Here is a 13,624-nt window from a genome sequence, read left to right as displayed (position 1 = left end):
ATATATATGTGTATATATATATATATATATATATATATATATATATATATATGTATCTATGTATATATATATATATATATATATATATATATATATATATATATATATATATATATATATATATATATATATATGTATTTATGTATATATGTATATATATATATATATATATATATATATATATATATATATATATATATATATATATATATATATATATATATATATATATATATGTATCTATGTATGTATATATATATATATATATATATATATATATATATATATATATATATATATATATATATATATATATATATATATATATTTATTTAAATAAACTTAACAACGCTTTTAAAATGTTTGTTATACATGTTTCAAGCTGCATAGTTCATCATCAGTAAAATTTACAAAAATTATTAAAAACTGTTTTAAAAAGGATACAAATTAATTACTTTATTACAAAAATTTGTTATAAATCCATTACAAAGGGTTAAAAAGACCATTAAAATACAATGACAAAATGCGTCAGTCTCAGAACTCAATTAAAAAACAAATCACAATAGGTTACAAGTAATTAAAAAAAACAAAAAACATCAACGTCATAATAGTCAGAATAGTTCAAGAATTCTATTTTTGACTTGTTTATTTAAACAGGGCCTTTGCCACTTTATATGCAAGTTTTCCTTTATTTCTAATTCATACACACTTTGAGCAGAATCCAAAATAGAAAAGCATTCAGAGGAGGCTTTCCTTTGACACTCAATGTTTTTCATTAAATGATAAAAAAAATGTAAGACTTTTTATCTTACTAAAAATATTCATCAATGCGTTGTGAAAAGTTTTGGACAGTTTGTCTTTTGTACCAAATATATTTTTGTACCTACAGTTAGCACAATTAAATTTGTAAACATTGTTTGATTTATTATATCTTGGAAGTAAGTCTTTTAGTGAAAAGTATTGCCTATTTTTAAAAGAAGAAAAAAAAATTAAATCTTTTTTACATAACTTTTTAGTTCATTCATTAATTTTGTTTTGAATATTTCTAGAACTATCACCTATATATGGCAACCTAAAATATTTGTAATTAAAGGATTCATTATTGTTAAATTTATATGTACCAAATTTAAAGACTGATGCATTTTGTTATTGTATTTTAATGGTCTTTTTAACCCTTTATAATGGATTTTATAATAAATTTTTAATTTGTATCCCTTATAAAAAATGTTTTTTAATGGTTTTTGTAAATTTTACTGATGATGAATTATGCAGTTCATTTGGCAATATATATATATATATATATATATATATATATATATATATATATATATTATATATATATATATATATATATATATATATATATATATATATATATATATATATATATATATATATATATATATATATATATATATATATATATATATAATGTATATAAGTTTTAGACCACTTATATTTTTTCAAAAAATCCTGGAGAACTCTTCTCTAATCTTTAAGTTTGTATTTCTAAATTATAAACTTATTAAAACACATGTATTTCACTCAAAATATGAAACAATTACAAACTTTTTAGTGTCAAACTTCATAAAAAACTCTTAATGTTTGCTATGTCCTCCTTTTGCCTCAATCCCAGGCAATTATTGCCCGGTAATAGATTCATACAAGTTAGTTATAAAATCCTGAGGTATGTTGTGCCATTCTCTTTGAAGTACTTCAAAACATTCTTCAGCATTTTGGAGAGCATGCTCAACCTTCTTTCTGTCCAGGTAATCCCAAATATGTTCAATTATATTCAAAACTGGACTCTGAGGAGGCCAGGTCATTAATTTCAGTAGGGGAGGGAGGGGAGCATTGGGCACTTTTTTACATAAATGCTAATAAAAGTGTTATTTTTTATTATAATCAAAATTTTATTTCAAATATATCTAGCACAAATATTTGGCAGTAATTATTGCTAAGAAGAGTTTTAGTATTATAATTACTCGCAAAGTTACAAAAGATTTTCTAACACATGTCCAAAGTGCCCAAACCTCCCTGCGGTTGGGAGGTTTGGGCACCCCTGTGGGGAGGTTTGGGCACTGTATTTAATATGCACGATATTGTTTTAATATACTACTATGCTTAAGTATTATATAGCATTGCTATAAAAAATTGTAATACAAACATTTTTTCTTATCATAGACTTTACAAAAAATTAAACAATGTTGCTTGGAATCAATACTGCACGATGTTGGACTTAATAAAACTTATCTTAAATTTGGTATAACCCAAAGAGGCTTGTCAAATTTTTATTTAGGCTGCCACGTTTTATCCATGTTGTTGGTGTAGGCAGTTTTGTCTTTATATCCTCCAGGGGGATGCTGGCTGCGTCCTCGGTGTCAGAAAACATAAACGTATTTCTTATCTTACTCACTCTCATGAATTTGACAGTTGCAATCGAGTGATTAACCTCTTTGACTATTCCAACATAATGATAAACAGTTTTTTTGGTGTCAAATTTAACTAACACAAAGTTATTGATCTGGAATTTTCTATCCATAACAATCACATCGTCTACACCAAAATCTTCTTCAGATGAATCGATTTCAACAAGGTCTACGTCAGAAATGGAAACATTTTCTATTTCATCATCACTGCTAATCTTCTTGCTTTTCTCGTTTCTTGAGCATTTTCGATTTTTGTTGAGCTCTTTGATCTTACCTTTTCTTTGTCTTTCTTTTTCTTCTATTTCTATAATTCTTTTCTCGGGTGTGTCTGTCACAGGCCTTGTTACGAGATTTCGCTGCGTAGCGAAAACGCGTAACGCATTTCTAAGTAACTCAACTCAGCAAATATATTTTGCATCGTTAGAAGTTATATTGCGTCACTAGCGTCTTTTTAAGTACCGCATTGTAATTAAAGTTATTTTATTAAGGCGTTAAAAATCATACAAACAGTTTTTTTTTTTCTCACTATAACAAAAGTTACAAATAAAATCTAAGTTGTTATTTAAAAAATCTTTTTTATTATTTTTTTCAAATATGAACTAAATTTTATTTTGAAAAAAATATTCTTTTCATGAAACATAAAATAATGTTTGTTCATTTTCTTATGATTTTACAGTTGGTTTTTGGTTATTTTATTAACTGTTAATAAATTTTTTCCTATTTAATTTGTGAACTCTTTTTAATAATGTTTATGTAAACAATAAAGATGTAATGTAAACAATAAAGAGTTTGTTTTTTTATATTTGTCAGTTACCGATAACGTATTCGTGATCATAATTTATTTTTATAACGAACGTCATTAAAACTTTACGTTATTGAATTAACAATAAACAAAATATCTTATTAATAAAATATTTACATCAAAATAAATCGTGCATTTTTTAAACTATTATGACTAAAAATAATTTTTATATTTAAAAGGAATTTATGTATTTAATTCCTTAAGATAAAACTTAAAACACTTTTTTTTTTTTAACTAAATTTTAACAACAACAAAAAATTATGAAACAAACTGTTTCTTTAAGATAAAACTTAAAACACTTTATTTTTTTTTAACTAAATTTTAACAATAACAAAAAATTATGAAACAAACTGTTTCTTTAACAAAAAATCTATTAGTTTACAATTGCGGTTAAATGCTTTTACTTACGACTTTATTTGTTCTGAATAAACGTCACGTTAATGACAATCAAAAGATAATTTAAATATTCTAAAAGATATAAGTTTTTGCGTAGCGCAAAACTACTGAACACGTAGGCAAATCGCCATTTCGCAGGCAAAATGCGAGCTGTGTAACGGTTCTTAACAAGGGCTGCTGTCAATATTCTAGTTTTTCCTTTCTTCCATTTCATGCCATCCAATTTCCTAAACCGGCTTTCGGAAATGGTCTTACTAAATCAGGCTTTACATTGTCAGTGCCCCTAGTCTGGCTTTTAGATAGAGATTACAGTTGAGATGGCCCAGTGACTTCCACATTTGAACTTGTACGATCCTCTAGACTCAGATTTTCTTCTGTTGATGGCTGTTCCATGATAGGTTGTTCTGAAATCAATTTTTGTAGCAACATTATTCTCCTCCGGCAAGCAGCGATCAGTTATAGAAGAACCAACAAAATCTTCATCAGAAAAATTTTTTGAATTGAATGGCCAAATGCCAGGTTTTTTAAATCCTGTTTGAATATTTCGCACCTTGAATGCAAGTGGGATGGCTTTTGCTGCTAATTTTGGGATTTCATAAATTGTTACCGTTTTGCCAGGATTGCTTACCATCCAATCTGTTACAACAGTGTTATAATAAGTTTTGAGTGGTCCATAGACAGTCAGGTCTAGGGGTTGCAGTTTATGGCTGCAGTGCGGTGGGAAAGTCATTAAAACAATGCCTGATTCTTTACAAAAATCGAGAACTGGTACTGAAATATGGCTCTCATGATTGTCCAGCTGCAATAGAACTGGGGAGGAAGGTGTTAGTTATGCGTGTTTTGCAAAATGGTGTTTATATTTTAAAAAACATGGTGCTGTCATCCACCCTGAAGAATGTGCTGCTCCATCTGAACCAATAGGTGCATCATTTAGCATATATGTTTTGAAATTAACCTGTAGGAATATGAAAAAGGGTGGTATTGAGTTACCCAATCCATTAATATCGCAGCAAAGCGTTACAAGTGTCCCTCTTTCAGCTGACGTTACTTGCCCAACTTACTTAGTGCCTCTGAGAGCAATCACTTTCTGGGTTCGTTGTACTGTTGATAATCCAGTTTTGTCTATATTGTAAATAGACTCAGTGCCGAAGTGATGCCGTTCATATACAGTTTTAAGATTTTCAAAAAAATCTCCGCCATTTTTATTGAAACTTGTGGCACGTGAGAGACTGGTAGCTTCTGGTGTCCTTATTGAAAGCTGAGGTTGTCTTTTAAAAAATCCCCTTAGCCAATCATTGGGTGCAAGTTGCTTCTCTGTCCAGTTGTCTGATATTTTTTTATTAATGGCAGTGGTGTATTCGTAAAACAATTCGCGTGCCTTCAGTTTTGACATTCCATGGTTTAGTTTAAACAATGTTACAAGATATTCTGAAATTTTTTCTTCTTCATCTTTTGTGAATATTTGGGATGATATAAATTTAGAAGAAATATCTTTCACAACACCACCCTGTTTTATGTATCTTTGAAGGTTAGACCTGGGTATATCATATTTAGTTGCAGTAGTTTTAATTTTTCCTCCTTTAGAAACCTCTTCCAATGCGCGCAAAATAACATCTTTAGGTATTTTAAGTTGTTTATTTTTCTTTTTAAATGAAAACGGCATTGTCCTGAAAAGAAATGATTAAACATTCAATTCAATAGGCATAGCAAAAAACCTCAAACGTATGACACCAAAACACACTAAAAAAAGAGGGAGCATTGGGCATGCCCAAACCTCCCTCCTACCTGGGTGCCCAATGCTCGCTATAACCTCACTTTTCAAATAGATTTGAATAAGTTTATTTTTATCAAATGTTGAATCCTAATTGCCAGGTAAATATAATGTTTATTAAATGCAAAAGAAAAACTTAACACAGATACTTACACTTTCTTGCAGATTTCTTTGTTACCGTTCTTCAAATCCCAAACAAAATATTTACTTTTGTACATAACAAATCGTTAAGCGCATGTAACTTGACAACCAAGTGAAATGACAGCTGACACTTTTGATGAGCGGTGTTGCCAGTTATAAAACTATAGTGCTATGGTAGAAAACAAAAAGTATCTAGAATAGATTGTGAGAAATGAGGGGGTGTCCAAACCTCCCGACTGTCCAATGCTCCCCTCCCCTACTCCTTCCTCTGCCATTTGGTTTAAGTAATTTTTTGCCACTTGGGAACAATATTTTGGGTCATTGTCCTGCTGCAGAATAAAGTTATGACCTATTAGTCTCATTCCGGATAATACAGCATGGTGCCTTTGGATATCCACATAACGTTCCCCAGTGAGTCGCCCCCAATTTTGATCAAATCACTTACTCCAGATGAAGATAAACAGCCCCAAACTTGTAAAAAGCCTCCTCTGTGTTTAATAGTAGGGTTTAAACACTCGGGCTGATAGGCTTCTTCAATTCTTCTTTAAACATATTGGTGTCCTTTCGTTCCAAAAATTTCGAATTTGGACTCTACAGTGTACAGAACTCGGTTAAACATTTCCTGGGCCCAATCTTTGTGTTGTTTTGCATATTTAAATTGCTTTTCTTCATTTCCACACTGTAATAATGGTTTTCGAATTGCAACACACCCTCTTAATCCCAATTTAAGTAGGTGCAGTCGAATAAAAGAAGAGCTGACATTTTTCCCAGTTGCTGTGTTAATGTCTTTTGCCAGCTCGGTTGATGCTTCTTTTGTATTTCTTAAAGATAGGGTTTTTAAATATTTATTGCCATCTTTTGTTAGCTAATGAGGTATGCCACTTTTTTCTATCTTCAAGGGAGCCAGTTTCTCTGATTTTTTTAACAGCTTTCTTCAAATATCCTGTTTTGGATGTAGTTGTTATAACACATCGTTTTAATAAATAAACAAACAAATCCTTCATGTTTCCTCATCAATTTTGTTTATTTGTTCAAAATAATATACTCTTTTAACTTTTCTTATATATTATTAAACTTAAGTACACTTTAAAAAAATTACATAGGTAAAAAATTGTAAATATGTCTAATTATGGAAGTGGTCTAAAACTTATTCACAGTACTGTATATATTTTAAGATTTTTTTTCAAAACATGGTATTAGCAATTTCGTTTTTATGTGCCAACTTAAATAAAATTTTTTAATAACTTAAGGAAGAACAATTAACTTGAAATAACAAATAATTATATAAAAATATAACTTAAAAAAAATTAGTTATAAATAAACAAAAAATATTAATAAAATTTTAAATTAAATTAATTTTTAAATTCAATATATATATATGTTTGCTAAAATTTTGAGGTGACTCGAAGCATTTATAGAGGTTACACAAGATCATCAGGTCAGGTCATCAACTGTTACACAGGTCCCTAATATTATCCAAATTTTTTTTGTTAAAGTATATCATATTGGGTTAAAAGAGCCAAAGTTTTATTAAAGTTTAAAAATAATAATCATTATATAAATAAATAAATATATATGTATATATATAATTAAACAATTTTAAAATGTATTCTACAAAATAGAGTGCTCAATGTTCTTAAAAGTACAGAGCAATTATAAATTAGTAGAAATCACTTAACTTAAAAAAAAAAATTTTGTTCAGTGATTTTCTACTAATTTATATGTATGTATGTATGTATGTATGTATGTATGTATGTATGTATGTATGTATGTATATATATATGTATATACATATATATATATATATATATTTATACATATATATATATATAACTCCTAACTGGTACTCAGAAAGTTTTTCCGTATTTTGTTGACACAAAAAAAAATTAAAATGCAAGACCGGAGTTTTTTTTTTATAAATTGAGACTGCCTGTCCCAACCAAGCCCTCAGTCGATGTAGCAGCACTCCCTTGCAAGTCAGGCTATAAGATAGTCGATGTAGCAACACTTCCTTGTAGCAGCAGGCTATATGATAGTTGATGTAGCAATACTCCGCGCATGGTTTACAGTAAAAAAAATATAAATGAAAATATTTTATAAAAAAAATAAAAATAAAAACATTGCTTATATTATTAAAAACATTCAGAATGTTTTTAAAACATTCAGGATGTTTTTAAAAACATTCTGGTCAAATTAAATTTGCGTTTTTGAGGTTTTTTTAAAAAAATGATCAATTTCTAATTAAATTAATGGTTTTAATTTTCTGACAATACAGAAATGTTGGACGAAAGTCAAAAGTAATTAAAAGTGACGTATTTGTTGGCAAAAGAATCATTTTTTACCTTCCGTACTCTCAAATGCAACAATTTATAGAACTGAATATATATATATATATATATATATATATATATATATATATATATATATATATATATATATATATTAGGGTGCATCAAATGCCCCATACTTTCAAAAATCGATCTGTCCCTATTCTTAAAACTTTCAATTGGTTCTCACAAAACACTCTGTTAAATTTTTTCAAAATTGAATGAGATTTAGAGGGGCCACCTCAAGTCTGAAACTTGCAACGATACCCTAAACAGAAGAAAAAAAAGTTTTTAAATGTATGTCATGTTAGATCTCAAAAGAAGCGAAATTTTATATAAATTTCAAAAATAATAAAAATTTTATACAAGAATTATTATTTTAAATTTTATTACATAAAAATTATTATTTTTTAACAAGAAATTATATAAAATTTTTTTAATGGTTTTTGTCAAAAAAATTTTATAAGTCATTTTTAACAAAAAATGATATTTATTTTTGTAATTTTTATAAAATTTTGCTTCTTTTGAGACCCAACATGACATACATTTAAAAAACTTTTTTTTCTTCTGTTTAGGGTCTCATTGCAAGTTTCAGACTTGAAATGCCCCTCTAAATCTCATTCAATTTTGAAAAAATTTAACAGAGTGTTTTGTGAGAACCAATTGAAAGTTTTAAGAATAGGGACAGATCAATTTTTGAAAGTACGGGGCATTTGATGCACCCTAATATATATATATATATATATATATATATATATATATATATATATATATATATATATATATATATATATATATATATATATATATATATATATATATAAATATATAAATATAAAACTCCTAACTGGTTGTCAGAAAGTTTTGTTGACAAAAAGTAAAAATTAATGCAAGGCCGTAATTTTTTTGTTGTTACTTGATAGACTGCCTACCCCAACCAAACCCTCAGTCGATGTAGCAGCACTCCCTTGCGAGTCAGGCTATAAGAAAGTCAATGTAGCAACACTCCGTTGCAAGTCATTTTATTAAAAAAAAATAAAAACATTTTATTAAAAAAATAAAAATAAAAACATTGTTTATATTATTAAAAACATTCAGAATGTTTTAAAAACATTCAGAATGTTTTAAAAACATTCTGCTCAATTAAATTTGCGTTTTTGCGGTTTTTTTAAAAAACGAATAATTTGTAATTAAATTAATGGTTTTAACTTTCTGACAACTCGCAAATGTTTGACGAAATTCATAAGTAATTAAAAGTGATGTATTTGTTGGCATGAGAATCATTTTTTTCCTTCCGTACTCTTCCTTCCGATTGCCGATACCGATTAATTAACTAATTAATAAAGTTTTGAAAATATAAAGCCATAGAATTTTAAATCGGGTAAATTTTTGACATATAATATCTGGCCATATAATGCACATTGGAAAGGAAGGAGGCGTGGACATCCTGGTTAAATGCTTATCCGCGGTGTTAGTTGTTTAAGTAAGTTTTTGTACAGAAAAAGGGGTTTGTCATAAAAATTTAGTTTCTTTTGCTTCCCTCAACTTTATTTTATCATTTTTTTAAATAAACCCACAGAATCTACAAAAATATAACAAAAGATACATAAAGAAATCAGTGAAAGCCTGTTTTTTTGTTGCTTTTGTCTTATTTTTTAATTTTAAAACAAAGTCAAAATAAACAATTTTTCAAAAAATTCTAAGCGATGCATAAAGTTTAGATTATTTATTATTTAGTTATTATCAAAATGCAGGATAAAAGTATTAAAATGCCATCGGTTATGCATATTGGCAAATTAATAAAAAAAAGCCGATGCCGATACCGATTCCGATTGTACAAAAAGTGGCCAATTAAGCCGATGCCAATTAATCGGTACATCACTAATATATATATATATACACACACAGAGGTACCCCCCCCCCCCTCATCCTAGAGAAATTTAGCGGAAATATTGCCGAATATCGGAGTTTTTTCGCTGGAAAAAAAAAACAGTCGACACTGTCGAAAACAGTCTAGAATAGCCCCTGATGTATCTATATACGGCCTAAATATATATATATATATATATATATATATATATATATATATATATATATATATATAAATACATATATATATATATATATGTTTTTAAAAACATTCTGCTCAATTAAATTTGCGTTTTTGCGGGTTTTTTTAAAAACGAATAATTTGTAATTAAATTAATGGTTTTAACTTTCTGGCAACTCGCAAATGTTTAACGAAATTCAAAAGAAATTACATATATATATGTATATATATATATATATATATATATATATATATATATATATATATATATATATATATATATATATATATATATATATATATATGTATATATATATATATATGTATATGTATATATATATATATATATATATATATATAATATATATATATATATATATATATATAAAAACAACAGTCTATTAATACTTAATACTTTATATATATATACAAAATTTTATTATAGTTATTAACTATAATAACATTATATACAAAATGTTATTATAGAAATTAACTACAATAACATTGAATAATGTTTTTTGTACCAAAAAATATCTGTCAAAATTCAAAAGACAGCTCACACCAGAATAGTAAGAATCAAACTGAAAAAATATTATTAATTCAAAGTTTGAAAAAGCAAACTTTTTTTGAATGAAACTATGGTGGTTACATGTACAAAAACAAAATTATTCCCCATTTGAATTACAACCTATTCAGATGGTTTTCGTTGCCTCCAATTTAGACCTATTTATGTTAAATGGTTTTGCTATGCGAAGCTTTTATCTTTTTGGGCCCTTTGCTATTTTATCCCATTCTCCCATATATTTTTTTAAAATGGTTTCTTCAGTTTGTGTTTTTACAAAAAATTTAATTATTTTTTTATAAAATTTTGCTTCTTTTGGAACCGAAAATTATATACTTTAGAAAAATATTTATTTTGATAATATTAGGGACTTTCTGATGTTTAAGGATTTTGTGCAAACTCTAAAAATGCTTCAAATCAAATTGGGCGATTCCAATGTGTACATTTTGAAAAAAAATAATTTTTTTACTATATATACATATATATATATATATATATATATATATATATATATATATATATATATATATATATATATATATATATATATATATATATATATATATATATATATATATATATATATATATATATATATTAGGGATATGACTTTTTAATTTTTTTTCAAATAAAATGTTTCCTGTATCATAAATCGATGAACTTTTACCTAAAATCATGAAAAAAGGCCCAAATAGCTTTCTGCAACAAAAAAAGGTCACCCCCAAAATAAAAATTTGATTTACCATTTTTATACATTCATTTTTGACCGATGTTTTAATCTTAAGCTTAATTCTCAGCTTAATTCTATTTATTTCATTATTTTGTTATGAATTTATAAATAAAACGCCACACGTTACCATGGCAACGAAACGGCCGTTTGCTGGCAAATACTTGGAATTGTTATGTGATGACGTCATTGTGTTACCATGGTGATATAGACGACTGTAACAGACTGTAGAAGATATTAGAACTTAGTAGAACATTCTGGAAGCTCTAAATAATTATATAAGCGAGCTGCTGTCAGAGCTCAGTGTTGATAATGTGAATAGTTCTATGGGGGCACATTTCCCTTATTAAATCACACTCCAATAAAGAGTTGTAAAAGTCATTAAATAAATTATTTAAAGAATTAGACCAAGTTTTGAATTTTACAGAACCCCAACAGTATATACATATATATATATATATATATATATATATATATATATATATATATATATATATATATATATATATATATATATATATATATATATATATATATATATATATATATATATATATATATATATATATATATATATATATTAGGGATATGACTTTTTAATTTTTTTTCAAATAAAATGTTTCCTGTATCATAAATCGATGAACTTTTACCTAAAATCATGAAAAAAGGCCCAAATAGCTTTCTGCAACAAAAAAAGGTCACCCCCAAAATAAAAATTTGATTTACCATTTTTATACATTCATTTTTGACCGATGTTTTAATCTTAAGCTTAATTCTCAGCTTAATTCTATTTATTTCATTATTTTGTTATGAATTTATAAATATAACGCCACACGTTACCATGGCAACGAAACGGCCGTTTGCTGGCAAATACTTGGAATTGTTATGTGATGACGTCATTGTGTTACCATGGTGATATAGACGACTGTAACAGACTGTAGAAGATATTAGAACTTAGTAGAACATTCTGGAAGCTCTAAATAATTATATAAGCGAGCTGCTGTCAGAGCTCAGTGTTGATAATGTGAATAGTTCTATGGGGGCACATTTCCCTTATTAAATCACACTCCAATAAAGAGTTGTAAAAGTCATTAAATAAATTATTTAAAGAATTAGACCAAGTTTTGAATTTTACAGAACCCCAACAGTATATACATATATATATATATATATATATATATATATATATATATATATATATATATATATATATATATATATATATATATATATATATATATATATATATATATATATATATATATATATATATATATATTAGGGATATGACTTTTTAATTTTTTTTCAAATAAAATGTTTCCTGTATCATAAATCGATGAACTTTTACCTAAAATCATGAAAAAAGGCCCAAATAGCTTTCTGCAACAAAAAAAGGTCACCCCCAAAATAAAAATTTGATTTACCATTTTTATACATTCATTTTTGACCGATGTTTTAATCTTAAGCTTAATTCTCAGCTTAATTCTATTTATTTCATTATTTTGTTATGAATTTATAAATATAACGCCACACGTTACCATGGCAACGAAACGGCCGTTTGCTGGCAAATACTTGGAATTGTTATGTGATGACGTCATTGTGTTACCATGGTGATATAGACGACTGTAACAGACTGTAGAAGATATTAGAACTTAGTAGAACATTCTGGAAGCTCTAAATAATTATATAAGCGAGCTGCTGTCAGAGCTCAGTGTTGATAATGTGAATAGTTCTATGAAGTACTCTGCGTGTAACTGAGCTAATAAGGAACTACTGTAGCGAACTAAAGACGCTGTAAGTGTACGAAGTATAAGTAGTTGTAGCATTATCGTTAGGATACGGACTGGATTATCGAACTGTTATCAACATTGACTGGATTATCGAACTATAATTGGATTACTATACAGTTAAAGTATTTTATTAATTAAACGACTTTATTAAACGGATATTTACGCTCAGCTATCCGTAAAGTCGTAACAATATTATATGATGTCTCACAAGAAAAGTCATACCACAGTAACAAAGAACAAGAAGACTTGGACTAAAAATTTGGTGAGATTTCAAGAGTCACACAGAAGAAGAGGAAGCGTGGCTGTAGAAGAACATTCACTCGATGAAAAATCCAGAATACCACTTCAATTGCAGATCGTAGGAAGATACCAGTTTGTTAAAGGAAGAAAAGAACGAATAGACCAAATTTCTAAGGAAATTACAAAATTGTGGGACAATAAACTGAATTTTCCACGTGTGTCTGATCAAGTGATAAGAGCAAAGCTTATGAAGGTGCTGAAGGTCTATGATGAATGTGTCAAGCGTGGAAAATATGATGTTCTCAATGCATTGTTTGACATCACGAAAGTGAATGGCCAGTGGTTATCCTCGGAAGATAAACGTCTATACCACCTACAAAAAGAAAGTA

General features: G+C 27.3%; 1 protein-coding gene across 4 annotated transcripts in view; it reads left to right on the top strand.

The window, feature by feature from the left end:
• Positions 1-13,624, top strand: part of LOC100199360 (rho guanine nucleotide exchange factor 16) — a 78,796-nt gene that overhangs the window by 941 nt on the left and 64,231 nt on the right. The gene's annotated exons all lie outside the window — the stretch shown is intronic.

The sequence above is a fragment of the Hydra vulgaris genome, chromosome 06 (assembly GCF_038396675.1).
Source record: "Hydra vulgaris chromosome 06, alternate assembly HydraT2T_AEP".
Lineage (NCBI taxonomy): Eukaryota > Metazoa > Cnidaria > Hydrozoa > Anthoathecata > Hydridae > Hydra > Hydra vulgaris.
Note: the sequence above shows the minus strand (reverse complement) of the source record. Positions and strands in the feature narration are given on the sequence as shown.